At 37.7% G+C, this 26,902-nt stretch overlaps 2 pseudogenes; one reads left to right on the forward strand and one right to left on the reverse strand.

The window, feature by feature from the left end:
- Positions 1-1,170: 1,170 nt before the first annotated feature.
- LOC148586888 (uncharacterized) lies at positions 1,171-6,911 on the reverse strand (annotated as a pseudogene).
- A 2,546-nt stretch (positions 6,912-9,457) lies between these two features.
- On the forward strand, positions 9,458-10,362 carry LOC148586889 (uncharacterized; annotated as a pseudogene).
- The last annotated feature ends 16,540 nt before the right edge of the window (positions 10,363-26,902 follow it).

Genomic DNA, 26,902 nt, shown 5'->3' on the forward strand with positions numbered 1-26,902 from the left:
GTACTGTCGGTGGGAAGTTCGCCAGCGAAGTCTACCTCTACGTGTACGAAATGCCTATGTGGAATAGAATCACCAGTGATGACTTCTCGCACGCAGAAAAATCTTGGTAGAAGGTTTATTGGATGCGATAAATATAAGGTGCGAATTTAGGTTTTAAAAATTAGGGGTTTTCGATTTCTTTCTTTCTTTCTTTCTTTATGCTTTTCTCCATTTGATTCAAATCTGTACAGTGATTGCTGGTTTGGATTTGTGGGTCTATTCTAAGAGATGTGTTCCATGTTGTGTAGCCAATGTTTTTTTGTGGGTTCCATTTGATGTTTTTGATGATGACTACTTATATTAGACGTTTTTCATTTGCTTATGTGATGAGAATAGAAGACTTACACCCATTAATATGAATTTGTTTGAGTAAGTAAGCTGCCAAACAATTAAGGAAAGAGAAAAAAAAGAAGAAGATATTTGATGAACATATTCATTTACTTTTGAAATGCAGGACCCCATTTTCTGAGACCCATTCATCACTTTGTATCCCAATAGCATATTCACTTTGTATCCCATTCATCACTTTGTATCCCAATAGCATAAGTTTAATTATTATCCCCTTTTGCCTTATTAATTTGGTTAATTGCTTCTTGAAGTTTAATGACATCGTTTTTATGTACATGATGAAAACATATGTCAATCTATTCCCAATAATAATAATTAATAATAACATGGTATATATTCCCATTCTATGCGACTGTTTTATCTCTCTCTTAGAGCATACAGCAATTATTTATTGTTCTAAGCAAATAAAGATAATGTTAATTAGAAAGGTGGGTCTTTAGACTCTTTTTTTTAAAAAAAATTCTTATTATTATTTTTTATTAGAATTAGGCATGTCCATTACCAAATAAGGTTGGCCTTGTTTGACAAAGTTTTTGGGTCTTTTCCATTGGAGTATTGGAAAATTGAAGGATGTAAATGTTTCACACTTCATAAATAGAAATAGTTTGAAAGCTCATAAGGTCTCCTTTTGTTTTTGACTCTCTTAAATCAAATAACATTGAAGAACTCCATTGTGAATTATATTACACTTTGTTTGTGAATTGGTTAGTAATTCTCATTTATGAAATATGCAGAGCGAAAGTGATCGGGGTTGTGATTAGTTTATGTGGGTTGACGAAGAAGCTATGCTCCCTGTGTCACAGCTTGATGCCCAAATAGCTGATCAGAAGAAAGGTTTTGAAACTGAAGTGGCAAAGTTGACGTTGCAAATTGCTGCTGAAAAGTACAAAAATAATAGCATTGAAAAAAACTTAAGGATGTCATTGGCCACTTGTTTGATCTTATCTTTTTTGTTGTTGTCTTGTTTTGTTAATGATAGGGAGAAACGTCATTGCACTGTTAGTAGGGCAATGTTGCCGTGAGAGGGAGAAACCTATGTACGTTAAGGACTATTATTTAGTATGTTGTATTAAAATGTGAAACCTATGTTAAAGTGCGAAACCTTGTTTCAATTTCCTAATATGACAATTTGATGAGTTTCAATTGTTTGTACATTTACCTATTCCAACCGAATTGCATTGATTGTGTTCTATAAAGTAGTGTTTACACCTAGTCCTGGTGTAATTGGTGTTTTCCTCGTGCAATTGTAGTTAAGAGTCTGTTCATGATACAATTTGATAAGTTGAATTTTCTATCAAAAATATAATGGTTTCATACACAAGGTACATGTTGTAAACATAAACCAAATATATAATACACATCCAAAATCACCAAATTGTAACGGCTACAAGGTAAATGTGTCTACCATCACCTATATAGATATTACACATTCAAAAATGACCAAATTGTAACTGCTACAAGGTTAATGTGTCTACCATCACCTATATAGATATTAAACATCCAAAATAACCAAATTGTAACGGCTACAAGGTTAATGTGTCTACCATCACCTATATACATATTACACATCCAAAATAACCAAATTGTAGCATTAACCATACATACATATATATATATATATATATATATATATATATATATATATATATATATATATTTACACATCCACAACGATCAATTATCTCTATAGTAATCCATTTTCTTGGTGTCTAATATTTTTGCCAATCTGGCTTCTTCCTTTTTCTCTTGTTAGCCTCCATGACTGCAATTGCCTAATCCACAGTCGGTACAATCGTTTTACCTCTTTTGGCAGGTGCTGATGTACATGCAGTAGTACGCCCCAAATGTTGTTGAGAATGCTGAGAAGATCCGCTTGGTAAAGGAGACCCTTCTAGTTGCGATATTCCATGTTCCTGCGTCGACAACTGTGGGCTCACATTTGGGGAACAAATAATAAAAAATAAAAAATTCCCAAAATTGTAGATACGTTTAATACAAAATATATATATATATAGAAGACAAAAGACATTAACAAACAATTCAAAACACATACACACACACACGTTACCAAACAATTCAAAACACATACACACACATTATCAAACAATTCAAAACACATACACACACATTAACCAACAATTCAAAACACACACACACACACACACACGTCACATTATAACATTTTTGGGGGAGATATAAAAATTAGTTCAAAACTAAACATATTGACAAACATTCTCAATTTATAATATTATTAAATATGATTGAAGAGAAAATTGCATTCGTCAAATGACAAATGAACCCTTTAATCAAAATTCTCAAAGAGATGAATTCTCTTTTGGTCCGAATACATCCAGATGCATGAATTTTGTCACAAGCTTACAACCATACTATAGGAATTGCATAGGCACTCTATATATGCCAAAAGAAACTGAACTCAGAAAATGTTACTTTCAAATATAAAAAAACAACCAAAATGTTACTATGATTTTAGCAAACCAAAGAGTACATTGTTGAATAGACAAGCTATTTAATGTCACACAGCATATGAATGGCTTTTATCAAGGATGGATATGTTATATGGGAAACATGAATTAATCATCATCATAAACAATGATCAAGGTAATAATTGTATAAGTTCATAAAGTCAATGGCAATCCATAACCTTTGGTTTATATCATATATCCGTGTCCACAAAATATACACAGACAACTGGATTCTAACATAGAGGAATAGTAGACTCTCTCTAGTAATAACGAGTTTATTTCCAAAAATACCAAAATTATGAGGCACATGAGTCGACCGAGCTGTTTCTACCAAAATGCTACATGGGGCTGAAATGAGATGATGTGGTAAGTCAGCTTCGGTTGGGTCTATATGTGGCACAATTTTATAGGCTATAGTGTGGCCACATGTACCAATGGCAAAATAGTTTGTTAATTTTTTTGACAAAACATTCTCAATTTTCTCTTCTTCAAGTTATGATTGAAGTGTATAATAATTTAACAAAATAAACACTTAGTGTGTGAAGTACTCACATTGACACTAGAAAGGCTCTGAGATTGTGCGGACTGTGTATGAGGAGGTCCGTATAACCTTACGGTATTGACAGTACTAGTACCCTGAAACGTTGTAACATTTCACAATATTAAATATTTGAAATAACATTTTATTATGTCATCCAAAAGTAATATTATAATCATTTGCTCACAGTAGAATTGCCCTGAGACTGTGGGGTTTGATGTTGAGATGGCCCATATAATCTGACGGTGTGGACTGTACCCTGAAACTGACCTTTACCTCCACTCCTAGTCATTGGTCCACTAATATGCAGTCCAGTGGGCCCTCCCCTAATTCTTGGTCCACCTCTGTGCAGCCCAGTAGGCCCTCCCCTAGTTCTTGGTCCACCTCTTTGCAGTCCAATAGACCCTTCTGGGGTAAGTTGAAACTGACCTCTACCTCTACCCCTACCCCTACCCCTAGTACTCCTTCTACCTCTAGAAGATGCATCAGTATCTTGCGAAATCTGCAAATATGATGTCAACTTGGTAAATCAAATGTAATGAACAAATTATAATGAGTAATGACATTTAAACAGTTTATCACTTACTATTTCAGCATCAATGGTTGGCTGGGGAGTTGGGGTCTGATCATGTACACTTCGACCACTATCATCTTGTACCTATGATAATAAGCTTATAAATTAATAACATCATACAATATATAATGAACAGGAGAAAATCCGCTTGACAAAAATTAAAAATTAATAATATATGTATGTAGTAACTCACCTCATGTTGTCTTCCACTACTGCTTCCTCTTCTATAATTCACTGCCTCTGTTCTGTTTCGTGGACATGTTCTGCTATTGTGTCCAACCCCTCTACATTTGCAGCATCTCATCCTCACTCCACCCTTCCTCATACGGTATTGATTAACCTACTCTTCTGGACCCCTTGTCCTTACTTTTCTGAGCCTCCCTGGTTGTATTCTACTTATAGGGGGGTCCACTTTGTCCCAGTTAGTCTTCACCCATTGGTCCTCTCCAGGCATTGGATACACAATGTCATCATACGCCTTTTTATACATCTCAATGCTATACCAATCATCTACGTAATCCTCAGGGTTTGCATTAAAAAACCAAATTGCAGACATTGCATGTGCACAGGGAATTCCTGTCATGTCCCACTGTCTACACCCACAACTTTTCCTCAACAAATTCACAACATATTGTTTATTATTGTGGGTTACTTCGTATAACCCATCCCCAGAATATGTGCTGTAGCAATGCCCAGCAACTTGTCCAATTTCGTCCAATTTGGCAACAACCCTTGGACATAGCGTACCAGTCATGGTGCGGATGCCATCCCTCTTCATTTGATATCTCTTCATCAACTTCTTCCTTATGAATTCCAGCATGGATATGATCGGCAAGTCACGCGCATTCAGGATGTAAGCATTGAAGCACTCACAGAGGTTGTTGACAAGTAGATCACACCTTGGGAATGTATTGAACCAAGCCCTGGACCATGAGCTTGGGTCAACATTTGACAAGTAGTTGTGTGCATCCTCGCTTATATGCTTCAATTCATCTATTTCCTTATGGAATTCAGCTTCAGTGTATGTAGCAGCCGCAGCCCATAACTTGTCTTTCAATGCAAGGCCACGATGCCCTGCATCTCTGTAGTTGGCATACAAATGCCTCACACAAAACCGATGGTCACCCCTGGGAAGCACCACGTCAAACGCTGGTTGTAGCCCCTACAACCACAATGAATAATAAACAACACTTTGTTATCTTTTAACAAAAACAATAAAAAACAAAAAGGAATAAACATAATGAACTCATAATATAGTTACCTTTTGACGATCAGAAATAAATGTCCATCCTTGTGCAGGAGGGGTGCCAAGATCTGAGAGCAATGTCTCAAGAAACCATATCCAACTGTCTTTGGTTTCTGCCTCAACAACTGCAAGAGCCACTGGGTAAATGTTATTATTGCCATCCCTCAAAATGGCTGACAAAAGCTGTCCCTTATAAGTTCCCTTCAAAAAGCACCCATCCAACCCAATGATAGGCCTACAACTAGCTCGAAAACCTTTCTTCATGGCAGCCAATGAAAAATACAACCTTTGGAAACATGATGGGTGGTCAGGTAAAGGTCTCTCAACCTTCATCATCACACAACTACCCCGATTCGTTTGTCTAACGGTTTCACAATAATCCCACAGCTTATTGTATTGCAGCTTTACTTTGCCCTGCAGCATTTCCTTTGCAATTCTCCTAGCCCTATACAATTGACAATTATTAACATCAACACCCCATTTGTCTTTCACTTCCCCAAGAATTGCCTTCAACGGCATGTTAGGTTGCACTCTAAACTTGTCAATAAGTTTATCAGCAACCCATGCAGATTTCACAATCGAATTCCTATGCTGCCTTGTACAAGTGTGCTTGTCTTGTATCGATCTAATTTCAAATGACTCTTGATCCTTGGATTTACGACCGTAAACCCGATACCTACAACGTGGATCTCTGCATACGACAATACATTTGGCTAGGTAATTTTTTTAAAACCTTACATCCTTCCCCTTCTTCAAATTGTTCTCCCTAATTGCTTCTCTAAACACTTTGATTGGGGGAAACAGCTGCCCATTACTCAACTGTGGATTCGACATGTCAGTCGGTTGAAACTCTGTTCGCCTAGTTACAAATCTGGAAACAGATGAAACCTCATTCTCCTCGTCACTTCTAGGAGGGGATACAAGAATGTCACTTCTAGCCATGTCAGAGTTTGCATCATCATCATCAACCTCATCACCATAGCACTGACCCCTTCCACTACCTTTTTTAGCTACCCTTGCATTTGCATTTTCATTATCATCCTCTGCCGCCTCATCACTCTCCCCCTCCTCATCATTATCCTCATCCCCCTCCTCATCATTATCCTCATCCCCCTCCTCATCATTATCCTCATCACCATCCTCACCCTCATTACCCTCCCCATCACCCTCGTCATTACCCTCAACACCACCCTCCTCAACATTTCCTCCTGCCGTGGATGGCCCAGGTAGATTGCTATCTTCATCAAACAAGTCCGGTTCGAATACTTCTTCCCAATAAGGATCATCTCGATCAATCCTACTATTTTCACAATGTTCACCATCATCATCATCATTATCGTCTTCATCTTCATCGTCATTAACTGCAGGCTCATCAAATGAAACAAGATACAACTCAATAACCGGTACCCCTTTATGTGCAGCAACCAATTCCAAGACGTTATGATCCAATGAAATTAATTTCAAACCCCCTTGAAAAGTACAACCTGGTTGTAAGTAATACACTAGATCCCCTGACTTGTATCCATAGTTTTTTACTATACCCTCAATCTCAAAAAATGACAACTTGTCCTCATCGTACGTCTCATCATGCACATCTACCTCACCCCCCACATATGTGCACGTAAACCCCCTATTAATCTTACCCCCGTAATGCACCTCAAACACAAGCTCTCGTATAGTCATCCTAAACAATAAAAGAAGTAAAGAAAATTAACAACTCAATAAAATATTAAAAAAAAAAAATTTACTAATAGAAATTCAAGTTTATGTAAATATCAACTACTATTAAGTACAATTTAACTTTAACTAATTTAAAGTCACTTCACAGGAAAAATAAAAATAATAATTAACGTTAAATTGTACAAGGCATGCAATCTAAAGTAAGGGAACATATCGGAAACAAATCTAGACAATATATGGTCATTAATTATGCACACCCAATTATAAAGGCACATGAAGCTTCATATGATCATATGAGTATTTTATATGACATTATTATATATGGCCACGTCACCCATTGCGGATGGAGGTTGGAAATAGTGATGGGACGTAGGGTTACTCGACACTATAAAATTATCATAATTGTATATGTGCGATAAAAAAATAATTCAAGAATATATATTTACGTTACTAGAGTAAAAATGAAGTAAGTGCTATACATATTCTTTTTTCCAATCTAACTTTATTTATGTTACAAAATGACCACACAATTTTAACTGATTTTTTTTTTCCAATAAATAAATATGCAAGTTTCCCTTACACAAATTAAAAATTAAAAAATTTTCATCCTTGTCAACTTCGACATTCTCAAACACGTGCAGCATACAAGTAGCAACAAAATACCACCAAAGTGAGACATATTCCTATCTTTGTCCTCTCCCATGCATGCATGATGCATATAATTAAGGAGAGATAAAATGAAAAGAAAAAAAAAAAGAAAAGAAAAACAAGAGAAGAAATTACTAATATTTGAATATTGAAACTCTCACATCATAAGGGAGAAAAACGTATATATTTGGATACCCCTTTTGGAGCTAGTCAAGCATGGCCTCAGGATGCAACTAATTCGTTGACATTTGTGTTTTGTGTTTAACCCTAGACATTTTCACTTTCTTTTTAACTTAACTTATTCCAAAATTTTTGCGAAAGAGTGGTTATATTCCAAACTTTTTAATGCCTACTTTCTATTGGAGTTCATTTAAGAATTTGCAAGCCAAAGATGTGTTTTTAAAAAAAATAGTTGAAAGTTCCTCATTTGGGAGTGCATTTTAAATAAAATGGCGTTATGTAGCATACAAAAATCATAATTCGACACCCAAGCCGTAGGTTGAAAGAAGCAAGGTGGGTGCTCTACATTTGGACAATTTCATTTCTTTTTTGTGAATTTTCGGTCACCTTATGATGTATTGCTTGTCATGGTTTGTTCAGATTTTTCTTCTTTCTCTTCCTTTACAGCAGACAATAAAGGGGACCACATGTGACATGCATTACAACAAGGGGGACCACAAAACAAAGGGAAGGCAGAATGCAAAATTTTAAACCAACCCATCCGACAAGAAGCAGACAATATACACAGCAACCAATAACTTTCAATTTTTAACCAAAAAAAAATTATACTAAAAACAACGGCTGTGCTGCAGACAAGGCAAAAATATTCTAAACATAGGGACCCATATCACTTTTGGACACTATAAAGCGAATTCTCCTTCACACTAAATCAGAACATCAATACATATACAAAACAACCAAACCCATTCTCCACAAAATGTTCTGCAAAACAACCAAACCCATTCTCCAGAAAAATCTTCTACAAACAAACCAAACCCATTCTCCACAAAATCTTCAACAAAACAACCAAACCCTTAGGAAAAACTCAATCGGGAAAGTGGGCTACCTTCAGGATGACGAGACCGGATGCATGAACGGGGGGCAGCGTGAAGGGACTGCGACGACCGGCCGGCACCGTGCGCGGGGCTGGGTGGGGGCTGCGTGACCGGGGGATGGCTACGATCGGGCGGCGCAGCGTGCGAGGGGGGCTGCGTTACCGGGGGATGGCTACGATTGGGCGGCGCAGCGTGCGAGGGGGGCTGCGTGACCGGGGGATGGCTACGATCGGGCGGCGCACCTTGCGGGGGGAGCTGCGTGAACGGGGAAGCCGACAATCGGGGGCGGGGGGGCTGGGTGAACCAGGGGAACGGGTGAGACGGGACCTGCGTGAGCGTGAAGGAGAAGGAGGAGAACTACATTTTTCCCTAAACCCAAAATTTTACCTATTAACCTAAGCAAAACGGCTCCGTTTTGCTCCACCTTTAAAAAAAAAAAAAAAAAAAAAAAAAAAAAAATCCCATAAGGGCGATTTCGTAACTTAACCCTAATAAAACGGCGTCGTTTCGAGGTTCCCGTCCAGACTAACGGTTTTGACTAACGGAGTGGCCAAAATGCAACATTTTGGTAGTTTGGGGGGCTACTTTATGACTTTTGGAACATCAGGGGGCTAAATCGCAAACGGTTTGTAGTTTGGGGGGCTTTTTTATATTTTTCCCTAAAATATACAAGATGAGTGGACTTTAGATGAGAATTTGGCTAACTACGTTGGATCTATTGAGTTGGCTTTATCAAATAGTTATAGAACACTTCATCATGGTTTTCATTGTCATTTTCTTAAATTCGGTGGTGATAAAGACTCAACAATCGTGAAGACAAAAGTTCCAAAGCTTATCTCATAGCCCATGTGGTTTACAATATGCGAGTCATTTGAAAACAAAGAATGGAAGGTAAATATTTTTAAACTAAATTGACAACAAATATAAAGGAGTATAATTTTGTAATAGTTTAGTGAAGATTTGTCACAGGACAAGTCCACATGTAATAAGATGAATAGATCAAAGTTGAAGACCAATCACACATCCGGCTCTAGATCTTTTCTTAATCATCGACATAGTAAGGTAACAATTTTATACTATTACATTATTTTAATAATTATGTTTAGAGCATATGTTAATTATATGTCTATTACGTGTAGACGGGAGAGGATGAAGAGGAGCCCAATCTAATTGACTTTTATAAGATCTCTCACACAAAGAAAGACGGGAAATTAGTGACTCCGCAGTGTGAATAACGATACGTAAGTAGTTGAAATTTCTGCTTTCTATTAATATCTTGTCTCACATTGTTCAATGAAAGTTACTAAAATTTTAGGACATCTTGTCTCTCCTTGTTATACGGCTAACCTGAAAATATGTTGCTTCTATAGAATTTGATGCTAGAGAAGTTGGCTGACAAAGAGGTTGTTGTAGATGAAGAGGAAATATTTACACAAGCTCTTGGTGGGAAATGTTCTGGCCATGTTAGAGGGATGGGAAAATTTGTCATACCTACTCCATCCTCTTCTCCGTGATCACTATATGGCACCCAACTCAACCTTGAGTTGGAGGAAACAAATTGGAAAATAGAGGAACTGGAAAATGAGTTGGTGGAAAAGGATAGAAAAAGAGATGAACAAATAGAGGAACTGCAAAATGAGTTAGTGGAAAAAGATAGAAAAAGAGATGAACAAATAGAGGAAATTAGACAAGAATCAAAGCGCCAATTTGATCTCCTAATGTCACATGTTTTAGATAAAATGGTTGAGTGATAGATATGTTTTGTTATGCTTTAATTGAACCCGAACAACTAATTTTTTTGCTCATTTTGATTGGAATGTTTAAAGAGACACAAAAATGGGTAAGAATTTTGCTCATTTTTGCTCATTTTGATTGGAATGTTTAAAGAGACACAAAAATGGGTAAGAATTTTGCTCATTTTTGCTCATTTTGCTCATTTTGTGATTTCTTTACTACTTTGATGGAATTTGGATGATTGATTTTTGGATGGAAGTTTGATTTTGGTTGAGTCTTAATTTCCTTGGTCAAGGTGTTGAAATACAAGTGCAGTAGCCAATTTCCCCCTACTTTGATATTTTCTTATGTTTAGCTCTTGCGATGAATAAATTGCACATATTTTCTGCTATGTAATTTCCTCCTGCTTTGTAAACTTGTTGTGTTAGATGGCACAACACAACAATAATTGATTGTGAAGATAGGATTCTTATTTTTTAATACAAGTTTGTAGACTTGGTTGTATTCTAGAAGTTTGTAGTTGATTGTGTAGTTTTGATTGTACATGAAATTAAGGTTGTAGTTGAATTTGCTAGAAACTGCTTTGGATTTGTAGCTTTGACTCATGCTTTGACTCCATAAACTGCCATGATTATAGTATCCAACTCCAAGGAGCATCTCCTTTTCCCCAACTCCAAGGACCTTCTCCGTTTCCTAGCTCAACAAAGTTGCTTTACAGCTCTCGTATTCTTTTATATATATATTTCATAAAACCTATGCAGTGAACCCAACTATTTGATTTTTTTCTTTCTATTTGTTGTTATTCAACTGTTAATGTAAAACTTTTTATTATTTTTAGACAAATATATATATTCATTATCAGCATTGCTATTATTTTCTTTAGGGAAATTTCTTGTCTAATATATGCTCTTCTTCTCCATGCTGTTACAATATAGTATTGATTAGTCGTACAAGTTATCCGTTCTTATATTTGGGAAGCCTTCTTTGTAATCCTTTTTTTACTGCTTAGCTACAAATGAAGTTTAATTTCTCAAGGAACATTGTTGTTGATGTATGCCTTCTTTGGCACCTACTTAAAAACTTGACAATTATGTAGTTTTCTCAGGCTACTTTTGAGATTTATTCACTTGTAATTAACTTTGTTTCAGACCTTTTAACATATTTAATTAGAAAAAGATTTCTTGAGATAAGCTCTAACATATTGTTATGTTTAGATCATTCATACCAAATAATTTAAAACATTAATCAGCCAAAAAGAAAAGCATTTGATGTTGATGACGACGATTATCAACGACGACAAATACATTTGTTGTCACTAATGTGTGCATCATCTATGACGACATTTGTCGTTGTTGATGTGTGGGTCATCAGCAACAACATCTGTCGTCGCTAATGTGTGCGTCATCAGCGACAACATTTTTCGTCGTTGATGTTTGCGTCATTAGCGATGACATTTATCGCCGCTGATGTGTGCATCATCAGCGACAACATTGACTTGAAGAGGCATTTTCAGCGACAAATTTTGATAGTTATTAGCGACGACATTTGTTGTCACTGATAATTATTAGCAGTGACGACAAGAAAAGTCATCGTTGTTTAGTCTTTAACGACGGATTACTTGCAACGACTGGGGGCAACGACCACAGTCGTCGCTAATTAACATCAGCGATGACATGTGGCTAAAGACCAATTTTCCCATAGTGACTTTAGTGCCAAAAAGACTACAGCCAAGGTTCTACAAAGCGGATTCACATGGCCGACCTTGTTCAAAGATGCCTATGAATTTTGCCAGGCTTATGAGAGGTGCCAGCTATGTCTCGGAGGGACATGTGCCACTGAACCCCATCCTCATCGTTGAAATTTTTGATCTCTGGGGTATCGACTTCATCGGACCCTTCCCACCATCTTCTGGGTATGAGTATATTTTGGTAGGGGTGGATTATGTCTCCAAGTGGGTAGAAGCTGTGGCCACCACTACCAATGATCACAAGGTCATGGTAAAATTCATCCAAGCCAACATTTTCAGCAGATTCGGTACTCCTCGGGCCATCATCAGTGACAGAGGTAAGCACTTTTGCAACCGGTTTCTCAAAACCTTGCTTCTCAAGTACTCCGTCACACACAAAGTAGCCACTCCCTACCATCCTCAGACTAGTGGCCAAGTGGAAGTTTCCAAAAAGGAGATCAAGCACATTCTGGAGAAAACGGTTAGGACAGACCGCAAGGATTGGTCCTTGCGCCTCAATGATGCGCTATGGGCCTACCACACAGCTTACAAGACACCTATTGGAATGTCACCATACCGGATTGTTTATGGCAAGGTGTGTCACCTTCTTGTGGAATTAGAACACAAGGCTCTGTGGGCAATCAAGCAATTTAACTTCGACATACAAGAGGCTGGCTCCCACTGGAAACTTTAGCTGATAGAATTGGAGGAGCTGCGCAATAATGCATACGACAGTGCCCACATTTACAAGGAAAAGACAAAGGCATTTCATGACCTACACATTCTGCCCAAGACCTTTGTGCCGGAACAGAAGGTATGGCTTTTCAACTCCAAACTCTGGCTTTTCCATGGGATGCTCCACTCAAGATGGGACGGCCCTTCATTGTCAGGTTTGTGTCTCCACATGGCATCGTCGAATTATGGGACCCAATGGATGGCTATTGTGCAAAAATATACCTAAATTAATAGGTAAATAATTGTACATTTTAACTCGGAAGTGCACAAGATCAAAATAATAGTATAGTACAGCAAGTACGAGGTCGAACCCACGGAGATTGTGATTTTGTTTTGAATTAATTAAAATATCAAATTGTCACAGATTTGATATTAAGGAAAGTAAAAAGATATAAAGATAAAGTAAAGGTAAAGGCAGGGCTTTGATATCTACCACTAATTATGCTCAATTAATATAATAATATGCCAATGATCCAATCATATTATGAATACCTAATGTTTGCCAACCTAAGGGTTAAACTCTAACTCCTTAAGCTATTGATTTTTCTAAGCAACGAGTTAGGCATGGGTACATACTCTAACTCTTTTCTTTCCTAAGGGATTTAGCATGGTATATACTAAGTTGTTCTTTAGAAAAGCATATGTTCTATAGAAATCGACAAACACACAGGGCCTAGGGCATAGGTATATACTCCTAATTATCTATGTTGATTAACCCAAGAATCGCGGTGTGGATTCTTTTGTTACTTATGTTAAACCCAGGACTCGGCCATCCAAGTTAAGCAACACAATATGATTATCACAAAGGCGCCAATATTGAAATATTAAATAAACATAATTAGGGCTTCAATCTAGCCCTACTTAAGAGTTAGTTACACATAATAAAAATAAAACTAAAAAGATAAAGGAAAGAAAGAACCGAAAGGTAGTCTCCAATTCCTCTCCCCATGGTTGTGCCTCTTCTAAGGATTTTTGGATGATCTAAATTGTGAGGCTTAGGGGTCTATTTATAGAGCTTAGGAGAGTCCTAGAAGCCCTAGTAATCCTAGGAAATTCAGAGTTTTAAGTCCAAGTCCAATTAGGATAGAGAAAACCCAAATCCAAATCGGACTAGAATTCGCCCAGAATTGCGGTCTTAACTTGCGGCGCTCCGAATTGGGAAAATACTATTTCACAATGATTTGTAGCCCTTTGAATTAGCTTTCTAATAGAGCTTGAATCACCTCAATCAAATATGTGAGCTGAAAGTTATGGTCAAAATACCGAGACATGTTCAGAATCCAATTTTTCACCCAATCCGATTTGACTTCAATGTGAGAAATTCCGAATTGATCCTTTCCTCTATTTGATTAAACTTTAACCATGATTGGCTAAGCTTAACCATATCTTCTAGGTCTTCCCAATTTTCCCTTTAAGCTTGGAATTTGTCCAAAAACGCTTATTTTCTTCCAAAAGCCTATAAAACACAAGAAAATACAAAAAGGAAGTAAAATGGCCTAATTAACCAAAACCAAAGGATTAAAACATGCAAGTTAAGGGCTGAAATTTTTCACCCAATCCGATTTGACTTCAATGTGAGAAATTCCGAATTGATCCTTTCCTCTATTTGATTAAACTTTAACCATGATTGGCTAAGCTTAACCATATCTTCTAGGTCTTCCCAATTTGCCCTTTAAGCTTGGAATTTGTCCAAAAACGCTTCTTTTCTTCCAAAAGCCTATAAAACACAAGAAAATACAAAAAGGAAGTAAAATGGCTTAATTAACCAAAACCAAGGGATTAAAACATGCAAGTTAAGGGTTGAAAATATGAATATTTTAGCACTTATCAATGACACTCTGTTCAAGGTCAATGGTCAAAGATTGAAGCCCTGCATCTAGAACATTAAGCCAAGTAAAGACGTGGAATCTGTCGATTTGACGAATCCCATCTACTTTTTTGTAGACACTAGCACCTCTAGGCTCGAGCGCACCTACAGTGTGTTCGATCCTAGACATAGACCTGCGCTCGAGCCTACCCCAGGTAGGATCGAGCGTAGCAGCCCTGCATGACTACACTCGAGCGTACCTTACTGTGTGCTCGAGTGCACCAGCGCCCGTGCGCGAGCGAGAGGACCTACACCCACACATACCTCTACGCGAGTACGATCGAGCACACCTTATAGTGCGATCAAGCGCACTCAATCAGAGGCCTCACGTGACCTATTTTAGGTCACATTTCCCTCATCTCCCTCACTTTCCCACTAGCACCGTAAGCTTTCTCCACCATAACGCTGCACACACTAGCACCACCCAGCTCCTTCACTGGCCATTCTGCACCACCACCCACCACTCTACGCCTACGCACTCTGTCCCCTGCACCTCCACCGTGAACCCCCACCCCTTTTCCCCATTTTCCAGTCATATTTTCCCCTCTTTTTTTCATGTTTTCTCCTCTTTTCCCGCATTTTTTGTGTTTAAAAGGCAATCCGTGGGTGTCTCTCCACACACGGATTGTCTCTGTGTTGGATTTTATTTGTTTTGTAGGGGTTGGGTGGTTGTCGAGGGTGGTTTTACACCCCTTGTTCTTGGCGCTGCACACTAGGTGGTCGACAAAAGTCCTGAACCAATTTGCACAATGCCAAAGGCTCGGGCTTCCTCCTCTCGGTCCTCCCCAACCAAGGCCACCGCCTCCGAAACCCAGGCCACATCATCCTTGCCCAATGGGAAGCCGAGAGAGCTCACGCTAGAGACCACATTTGTTATCGAAGCCAAATTCAAATCTCTTGAAGCCACCAAGTGGGCAGTAAAGGACTTCAAGCATCATGGCCTAACAGCATTATTCAAGCGAATCAGCCCCACCACTTACGAGAGCTTGGTTCGGGATTTCTACCAAAATCTAACCTATGACTGTACTCGGTTGGGCACCCTCTCCTCATGTGTGGCTGGTGTTGACATTGAGCTAACCAGCACTAACATTGCCGTCGCCCTTCAATGCTCCTATGAGTGCCCATCTACTATTGTGACTCGGGATGGCACTCCTTGGTACAAAGATTTTCCCTTCGACCTTACTCTTCAGCAGATTATGGATGATATGTGCAAGGGCCGTTACACCAATGACCGACATAATTGCACCAGCAAGGCCTAGATGCCCGCATGACTCTGGCTAGTGGACTTCATTTTGTAGCGTAATGTGTATCCATTGGGACACAAAACTCAGAGACAAGGTCCATTTCTAGCCGCCCTCTATGCCTCGTAGAGGCTTTTGGTACTCAATTCCTGGGCTCATTAGGAGCCAGATGCACAAGTTCTGAGATGGGACAGTAGCGCAATGCACTATGGGTTCCGCATCATAGAAACTTCCTTTCCCATTTCTCAACAGCCATCTACTTCAGATGAGGGGCATCGAGGGCACACCCGGGGATGGGCCTATCACTGCTCACCCTTTATTCGGCCTACTCCAGTGGAACCAAAGCTATTCTAACATGCCATGGAGACATCGGGTACGAGGAGCAGATGCAGAAGTAGTCGAGGGTGATGCAGTATCGATGGACATGGATGAGCCTAAAGCAGAGGCAGAAGAGGCATAGGTGGAGGATGAGGAGACCATTACTATGGGCCGCTTGGAGTATCATTTCCTCAGTGAAGAGTTGTCATTCCTCCGGTGTGAGCTAGCTAATCAAAGAAGGGAAGCCCGGGAGGACAAGTTCTTGGCAGAGCAACGTTTAGATAGGCAAGAAGAACTGCTGCGTTCCATTGTAGCACGATTGCAACCTGTTCCAGGGGCATCTTCTTTTACGCCACAGTGACTGGTTAGGTACTCCTATCCCCTGCATTGTTTTATTTTCTCTATCCACACACTGAGGACATTGTGTTTTTCAAGTTTGGGGGGTCTGGGTACACATGTTGTGTCCTGAGCATGCAATTTATTTTAATTTGTGGTTTGAAATTCATTGGTAAGCTTAACATGATGAGCACATGATCAGTTAACTAGGGAATCAGTGTTGTGTTACTTTCTTTGACAGCATGAGATATTACCCGTTTCAATTTAATTCTCATAAGCACGCTAGCACGTAGTCTGTGGGGTATGAAATTGTGATCAGTTATGTCTATTGTCATTATCTTGGATGTAGTTGGGTAACTTATTGAAGGAATAACCTTGGCATAAAATTAAAAAAAAAAAAAAAAAAAAAAGAAAAAAAAAAGAAAAAGAAAAAAATATTGATCACTTTCAACTTTCCACCAAGTAAACGGACCTCTTGCCTCATTAAGTAATGACTGTTCGTGTCAAAAACTGAGAAGTTTGGTTTGATTAATAACATGGTTAGCTTAGCTTTGTAGCATTTTTGACTCGAGTCAGTAAGTCCTTAGGGGTGTCTTTACACTTAACACATTAAAACCATCTGGTTTGGGAGTCATTGGCTTAACGCTCAATACATGGGTCAATTAAAAAGCTTAAGGGAGCTAAGGATTGCATAGCCTTTAAAAAAAAAAAAAAAAAAAAAAAGCCTTGGTTATTTCATCTGATGGGAAGTCTAATGAATTTTGAGTATTGATCCATGCATGATTGAGATTAGTTTTTGAAGCCCCATGACTATGTGTTAAGGTCACCTTACACTAGTTGAATCTTGTGATATCTCATAATGACATGTTAGTAGCTTGATTTTTAATTCCCATAAAATTTTTGAAGATGGAGTCTGTTGTGTTAAGCTTGCTAATGACTGAGAACCATGATTTTTATAATGCTTCATTCTTGGGAATAATATGGTTGTAAAAATGTTTGCGGGTATCATTCCTATTAAACCCTCACGAGACTTCACTCGTGCTCTATGGATATCTAGGGGTTTAAAAAGCTTGTTGCATACGCTAAATGCAATCGTACATCCCACAAAAGAAGGATTTATCTTGTTATTTTGTTAAGTTTATTTGTTGTTTTCAGTTTATTTTATGTTTTGTATTGCTAAGGGACTATCAATATGTAAGTTTGGAGGTGTGATAACCACTGAATGCTGCACATTCAAGCCCCTTAACTCGTATATATTACTTCCTTAGCATTTTTAATTATTTGATTTTGTTTTGTTTTTGTGTTTCTAGGCTTTAAATGAAAGATGCAAGAATTCCATTGAAAATTGGGAAAAAAGCACATTTTAGGAGCATCTTGAAGGCCTGGGATCGAGCACACAGCATTTGGGCTCGAGCGCACCTGTGCTTGAGCGCCCCAGCACTTAGGCTCGAGTGCACATGCGCTCGAGCACATGTCCCTTGGGCTAGAGCACACACACAGCTTCTAGAATACGCTAGGAATCCTTTTACAACTTGGATTAGGTTTTCAGTCTCCCACTTCGATTGGGAGACTGACCTACAATTTTCCTAGTTCTAGGGTTTTTATTGTTTTCTAAATCCTTATAAATAGGCCTCTAAACATTGTAGAAAGACAGACTGCTACCTAGGGCAAAAATTCATTGGAGCTTAGTACAGTCATGAGCAGCTAAACACCCTTCGTGGGGTTTTGATGTAACCCTATCCAAGCACAATGGTTTGATTGTATTTTATTTTACAGATTTTCAATTTATGCATGTGGTTGTATAATTATGAGAATTGCTACATATTGATTTTGTTCTTAATATTTTAATGCAATTGTTTTTAAATTCCAAATTCAATTTTAGTGAAATTCTTATCTTGTCATAGAAAGTCTTTTACTTTAATTGAACTCAAATCATCCTTATTTTCAGTGATTATGGGGGTGATGATTATACAACAGTTTTAATTGACATATGATGAATAGGATTAAATAGGCCATACCTAGGGAAGACGGATCATACTACACCTTAGTTTAGTATAATTTAGGTAGACGGTCCGTACTAACCAAAGACGGATTATGTTATTCCATTGATTATATGTATCCCATTAAAGTATTAGATAATCCATATCTAGGGAAGATGGGTCATACCGTATATTAGTTGTTAGGTGGACAGTTCTTGCCAACCAAAGATAGATTATAATAATGCTTTAATAACGTATTTTCTTGTTTATTTATAACATGCATAGAATGAATTTCTGTGATTAAATACGATTAACCATTGATGTGTGGATAGCGATGAAGTCAATACCCTACACTCTCTCTCTCTTATATTTTAAATCTCTTTACTTTTATGCTCTTTAGTTACAAAACCAATCAATCCTCTTTTATTAAGTTACTTTTGATCTTCATGAACTTGTTAACAACTCTCCTGAAGTCCTTGAGGTTTGACACCCACTCTATACCCTTATCTTACAAGGATTCGTCCTATTGCGAGCGGTTTATTATTATTGATATTATTTTGGCTTTAAAACGACCACATCAATGTGATAAGCGCTGAATGTGGTACATTCAAGCCCCTTAACTCGCATATGTTATTCCTTAGCGTTGTTATTTGTTTGATTTTGTTTTGTATTTTTCTGTTTCAGGGCTTTAAATGAAAGATGCAATAATTCCATTGAAAATTCGAACAAAAGCACATTTTGGGAGCATCTTGAAGGCATGGGATTGAGCACATAGCATTTGGGTGCGCTCGAGCCATACCGGCCTAGGCTCGAGCGCACATGTGCTCGAGTGCATGTCCCTTAGGCTCGATCGCACATAGCTTCTAGAATGCACCAACAATCCTTTTATAGCTTGGATTAGGTTTTCAGTCTCCCACTTGAACTGGAAGACTGACTTACGATTTTCCTAGGGTTTCTAGGGTTTTTAGGGATTTCTAAATCCCTATAAATAGGCCTCTAAACATTGTAGAAAGACAAACTGCTACCTAGGGAAAAAATTCATGGGAGCTTAGTGCGAGTCCGAGGTTGACCCCATAGGGAATTGTGTTCTTGAAAGCAAATTTAAATCTAAATCAATTGAACCTTAACCTAGTTCCAAATTTTGAAAGATTGTTGTGTGAATGAAAAATCAAAAGCATGAACGAATTGCAGTGAAAATAATCTATTGACGAAGCACTAAGATTTCAGAATTTGTACTCACAAATTTGTAACAACATAGTTCCATGATCTATAATATTTCCCAAAGTTCTCACATATAAATCTTAGGTTTGTTTTACTATTGCTTCAAAAAATTAATCAAAACATCCCATGTATCTATTCATTACTCAAATCACAAAAGAAATCCAATATTAATTAAATCATTAACTGTATCAGTAAATCACAAGAAGATATCCAATATTTATCAAAACATTAATTGTATCCAGAGAATAAATCACAAGGGAAATCCAATTTTTAACAAAGAAAACCAAGCAATCAATTGTATTGAATTATCTCAAATCATCAAGTATATCCTTGAATCACAAAAGTTATCCAAGAATCATTCAATCCAATTGATTTGAATATAACAATAGGGCAATTAAATCATTAAATTGGGAAACACTACAAACATGAAACGAAGTTGCTAATCATATGTGAGGCTTCATCCTCAACCTTAGTTAAGGGTGTAGCCTCTCATGGTATTGAAAGACAAAACAAAATTGATGGAATTCATAATGAAAATTGAGTACTTACACATATGAAATCTCAAACTTGAGATCCAAAAGCTAGGAAACCCTAAAACTCTCTTCTGTCTCCTCTAAAATTTCGTAATTCGCAGCCTCTCTTAACTAATCTGAGATCTGTTCTATTTTTAGGCTAAAACTAGGGTTTACAAGTTGTATTAGAATAAAAATTGCAGCCAGGTCAGACAAATGTGCTTGATCGTACACTTGCTACGCTCGAGCGTACTCGAGCATATAGAATCCCCACTGTCGCGTTGTCATACTTGCGCATTGGAACTTGAATTGGACGTGGCTGCGCTCGATCGCTCCTATGCAGGGCTCGAGCTTATTTGTGCTCGAGCATATACACTTTCGCTCGATCGTAGGTCCATTGGCAACATTTCTCCAAAGTGTCCAACTTTTACATAAATCTTGTAGTTTTCCCATAGCAACCTACAAAACACTAAAGACGCACACTAACCCAGAACATCAGATTATAACAGCGCTAGATGATTAATAAAAGTAAATTAAGGGGTTCAAATATGCAATATTTGGTACACATCAAAGATTGGTTCTTCAAATTTAAACTTCAGGGTCAGAGAGCACTGAGCTCATCAAGGATGAGGATTCCATTTGCTTGGCGGATCCCATATATTTTGACTAAATGAGTCAGCTTCATAGGTTCGAGTGCAAGCCCTATGCACTCGAGTCCCCCATTAGGCCAGGGTGCTTGATCTCCTTCCTGGTTTTATCTTCTCCATTATTGTTCTATTTTTATTCTTTGATTATATGTTTACAACAATGTGTTGCACTTGACTGGTATTTGGTTGGAGTATCACTTATTTTTTTTAGGACGTGTTTTTGTATACAAGTTTGGGGGTATGATATGCCCCACATCTGCTCATTTAGGTATTCCTATCATCTTGCTCTTGTTTTTCAGTTCTATATATACATTGGAGACAATGTGTGATTCAAGTTTGGGTGTATGGAAGAACAAAACACTGTCCAAAATTCTTGCTATGTTATTCTTGAGTATGCAGTTGATTTTAAATTCTGATTTGTATTTCATTGGTGAGCTTAACATGATGAACACATTATCACTTGACTAGGGGATTTAGAGTTATGTTACTTTCTTTCGCAACAAGAGATATTACTTGTTTCAATTTGATTCTCACAAGCACGCTAGCACGTAGTCTGTGGGGTATGAAATCTAAGATCAGTTGTGTCTGTTATCAATGTCTTGAGTGCAGTTGGATAACTTGTTGGAGGAATAACCTTGGCATAATAAAAAAATTAAAAATTAAAAATAAAAAGAAGAAAAGGGAATAATATTCATTAGTTTGAGTTTCCCATTGAGTAACCGGACCTCTTGTCTCATTAAGCAGTGAGTGTTCGTGTCAAAATGTAAGAAGTTGGCTTGATTAATAGCATGGCTAGCTTGGTTTCATAGCCTTTTTTACTCAAGTCAGTAAGTCTTTAGGGCTTTCTTTACACCTAATGCCCTAAAGCCTTCTGGTTTGGAAGTCATTGGCTTTATGCTCGATACAAGAGTCAATTAGAAAGCTTAAGGGAGCTAAGCACTGCACAACGTGCATTTAAAAAAAAAAAAAGCCATTGGTTGTTTTATCCAATGGGGAGTCCAGCGAATTTTGAGTATTGAACCATGCATGATTGAGATTAGTTTTTGAAACCTCATGACTATGTGTTAAGTTCACTTTACACTAGTTGAATCTTGTGATATCTCATAATGCCATGTTTAGTAGCCTGATTCTTAATTTCCTGGAATTGTGAAGATGAAGTTTGTTTTGTTAAGTTTGCTAATGAATGCGAACCATGATTTATGATGCTGCATTCTTAGGAATAACATGGTAGTAACAATGTTTGTGGGTATCATTCCTGTTAAACCCTCATGAGACTTTACTCGTCCTCTAAGGATGCCTAGAGGTTAAAAAGGCTTATTGCATATGCTAAATGCAATCGTACATCCCACGAAAGAAGAATTTATCTTGTTATTTTTCAATTTATTTCCTGTTTTGTATTGCTAAGGGACTACCAATATGTAAGTTTGGTGGTGTGATAAATGCCAAATGTTGCACATTCAAGCCCCTTAACTCACATATGTTAATTTGTTAGCATTTTTATTTGTTTGATTTTGTGTTGTTTTATTTTTTTCAGGTTTTAGATAAAGATGCAATTAATTCCATTGATTTTGGCCTTAAAGCACACTTTAAGAAGACCTAGAAGATATGGTTAAGCTTAACGAATCATAATAAAGGACCTATATGATGTTGTTAAGTTTAATCAAATCAAGGAAATGATTAAATCGGAATTTCTCTAATTGGAGTTAAAATTTGATTGGACCAAATTTGGATTCTGCACACGTCTCAATATTTTGACCATAACTTCGTGTCAAGTATCGGATTAAGATGAAAATAGTGGCATTGGAAAGCTAACTCAAAATAATACAAATTATTTTGAAATAGGATTTTCCTAATTCAGACATTTTCTATGCCAAAAGTTTCCCGAAATAAAAAAGTGCAAATCAGACATTGGTTCCTAATTTGATTAGGAGATTGAAGTACAATTTTTCTGGGATTCTTAGGGCTTCTAGGGTTTTTTTTACACCCTATAAATAGGTCTCTAAGCCTTTAAGAGATGGGTGCTTAGTTTTAGATACAAAAGATCTACTTGAAGGCTTGGAGAGTTGAAGAGAAGAGGAACATGGTAGGAGGCCATCCCAGCACCAGGATGCACAACTAAATCTGTAATGGGGCATTGATGTAGCTCTTTCCAAGTAACAATGGTTTAATTGTATTTTAATTTGGGATTTTCTATATGTATGATGGTTGTATAACTGTGAGAATTGATCTTAATGTTTATATTCAATCATTATAAAATTCTTTTCTTGTCTGAGAAAGTCTTTTATATTGATTAAACTCAATCCTTCATATTTTCTATGATTATTTGAATGATTGTTATACAATGGTTTTAACTGATACATGATTGAAAGGGTTAGATAGGCCATGCCTAGGGAAGATGGATTGTACTACACCCTAGTTTAGTGTAATTTAGGTAGACAGTTCGTGCCACCCAAAGATGGGTTATACTATTCCATTTATCATGTGTATCCTATTAAAGAATTAGATAGGCCATACCTAGGGCAGATGGGTCATACTGCATCTTAGTGGTTAGGTGAACGGTCCGTGCCAACCGAAGATGGGTTATACTTATTCCTTAATGATAGTATTTTCTTGACTACTCGAGTGAGATGAGCCCTATATCATGCATATTATGAATTTCTCTTACTAATTTATGATTGACCATTCTTATGAGGTTAATGGTGAAATCAACCCCCTATTCTATCTCTCATTGCTTTTTATCTTTACTTTTATGTATTTAGTTATAGTCAAAACAAATCAACTTCTTTTAATTAAGTTATATTTAATCTTAAAAACTTGATAACAATTCCTTGTAGTCCTTGAGGTTCGACACCCTCAATAGCCCTATCCTATAGGGATTCGTACTATTGTGAGTGGTATTTTTATTATTGATATTTTTGCCCACAAAAAGACCACATCGATTTTTTCATTTAAAGCCCCTGAAACAAAAAATCAAAAGAAAATCAAACAAATAACAACGCTAAGGAATTAATATATGCGAGTGAAGGGGCTTGGATGTGCAACATTCGGCACTTATCAGTTATAACCTAGAAAGATGCAAGGTTTTGACCTATACTCTAACTTGTGCAAGTCATAGGGTCTGAGAAGGGGGTAGCATAAGCAGCCAAAGACTCTAGGCTTTTGGTAATCTGGATCATGATGGTAAAGCTTAGTGTAATGTGACTGATTTTGCAAGATAGGTGTGGGTAACCCATTGATTACATAGACTACTGTAAGGAAGGCATCAACCCAATACCTATTGGAGAGATAAGAGTGAGCTAGGAGAGTAAGGCATGTTTCAAGGATATGTTTGAGTTTGCGTTCAACTAGGACATTTTGTTGGGAGGTGTATGGACAAGATTTTCTACACACAATTCCATTTCGGGATAGGAAAGATTGAAACTGAGTTGAGGTATATTCTCCTCCACCATTAGATTGGAGTTGTTTGATTTTAGTGGAGAATTGGTTTTCAACAAGAAGCTTACATTTGACAAAGTTTTCAAATACCTCTGATTTATGATGTAGAGGATATATCCAAGTAAATATAGACCAATCATCAATAAAAATAACATGGTACTTATAGCCATTGATGGATTGAATAGGAGATGTCCAAATGTCACTATGAATTAGTTCAAGAGGTTGAAATGAGACACGATTAGAAGCATGAGATGGCTGTCTTTTGCTTTTGCCTAATTGGCATGAAACACAAGAAGCTGTTTTATTAAAATCATAACTAGAAACAAGGAGAGATTTGTCTTTAACAATTCAATTGACAATCTCTAAAGAAGGATGCTCTAGCCTAAAATGCCACACTAAAGAGGTGGTCCTTATTCCTAAGAAAGGTGTAAAAGTATTGGTCTCTTTGTGAAGATTCCCTCATAGCCTGAGTGGATACAAGCCATTTTCACTCCTCCCCTTCAAAAGTGTCGCATGGATCAGCAAGTCCTTAATAAAATAATGAGATGATGTTGGGATAAAGTAACAAAAATTATCACAGCAAAATTTTTGTATAGAAAGTAAATTGGCTGAGGCTTGTGGATAGTGTAAAATATTGGTCATTTTAAAGGAAGAGTAAGGGGTGTGAAGGAAAGTTGAACCAGTGTTTTCAATTTGAAGTCCAATGCCATTGCCTACTACCACCTCCTTTTTCTGTTGGAAGGGTTGCTAGATTTACAGATTCTTCAATTGGTTGGTGATGTGAGCATTTGCACCATTGTCAGCCAGCCATTGCTGCTCCCCATAGGCAGAGTTTGTATGTGATACCATGGCTACCAATTGTGTAGGTGGATTCCTTCCCTGGAAAGCATAATCCATACGATGAAAGCAATCAATAGCCAAATGGTTAGTCCTACCACATATTTGACAGGGTGCTCTGGATCCATAAGAGAAAGAGTTTCCATGTTGCAGGGGGCCTTGATTAGTTTGCCTGGGGAAAGTGTTGTTTCAGTGGTTGTTGTGCATGGTGGGAGTTCTAGGATGCTGCTGGTGGTCATGGAATTGAGAGTTGCCTTGTGGAGAACCTCTATCATAGTTTCTATTATACTATGGAGGACCTCGATTGTATTGGTGAAAGCAGGGTTTAGGAGTAGAGAATCCATTGCCTAGTCTGGGTAAGAAGCCTCTTTGTGGAAACCTGGAATGCATTGGGGCTTCACCTCTAGACAATTGAGGTTGAATAGGCCTATGAGCAGTTAGAGCAAAAGTGGAATGATCATTTGCTTGCTACTACTATTGGTTAAGCAGCATCTCATGGCTTAGAAGTTCATCCTGGAAATCTTCAAAACTTATCTCATTGGTTCAGTCCATATAGGATTGTAGTGATAATCTCTTCATCAGGTATGGGATTCCCTGCTACACTTAATTGATCTGCCAGGAGCTTGGCAGATTTCATGTAGTCTGAACATGATCTAGATTCTTGTGAGAGGCTTTGCAGTTGCTTCTTCAAGTTGGATATGCGGGATTTTGACCTTGAGGCAAATTTGATAGCCAAGGCACTCCATGCCTGTTGTGAGGTGTTTAATCCATAAACTGTTGCTAGAACCTTTTCTAAGAGAGAGCTAGTAATCACACTCAATAGGTATTGATCCTTCTTGTTCCAAGTACGGTATTCGGGATTGACGATGATTTTTTCTTCTGCGTCTGTGGTTGTCTTTGGAGGGCATGGTTTTGACCCATCTACAAAGCCCATCAGGTCATGTATACGCAATGTACTATTGATCTGTGCCAACCAACTGGTATAGTTGCTAGAATCAAGTTTCAAGAGAGTATTTTGTGTAGTATTAGGTGGAACAAAGGAGAGGGCAGTGGTGTTTACAGCTGCCATTAAATTGAGACAAAGAGGAAAATATGTTTTTGAGAGAGTATGGTGTTGGCCTAGAATGGCTCTGATACCATGAAAAACTTTGTAAAGGTATACTCAAAGTTGATAATTTTACGCGTACAATAGTGTAGTATATATATATTACAACTTAACCTAGTGCAAAACACTACAAGATAGAATCAAATATTATGAAATATTCTATACACTAAGCAAATCTCCTAGCATGCTTTCTTGCTGTCCAAGTCAACCAATACTTGTGCATCTTTCCCTCTAGAACATACTTGATTACAAGTTGTATGATTGAGAGAATCTTCTCTGTATGCTGTCATAGGTGGTTGTCTAATGCTCCAAAACTTTCCATATTGGTTTTGCTGATTTCCTGCAGTTACTGGGGTTGTTTGCATACAAGTTTTAGCTCGAGGGCACTGAATGTGCGCTTGAGCCCTTTTGGGCTTGCTTGCTTGCACTCGAGCCCTTGACAGTTTGGTATACTTTAACATTTAACATTTCAAGGATGTGCTTTTAGAGGTTATAACGAAGGCCCTGATTCAAAAAATCGTGGCAAGTTTCTTGAGTTGATAAAACTTATGTCAATTTACAACTAGGATGTTGCTAAGGTTGTTTTAGAAAATGCTCA

Source organism: Corylus avellana, chromosome 3, assembly GCF_965113065.1.
Source record: "Corylus avellana chromosome 3, dhCorAvel1.hap1.2, whole genome shotgun sequence".
Taxonomy (NCBI): Eukaryota; Viridiplantae; Streptophyta; class Magnoliopsida; order Fagales; family Betulaceae; genus Corylus; species Corylus avellana.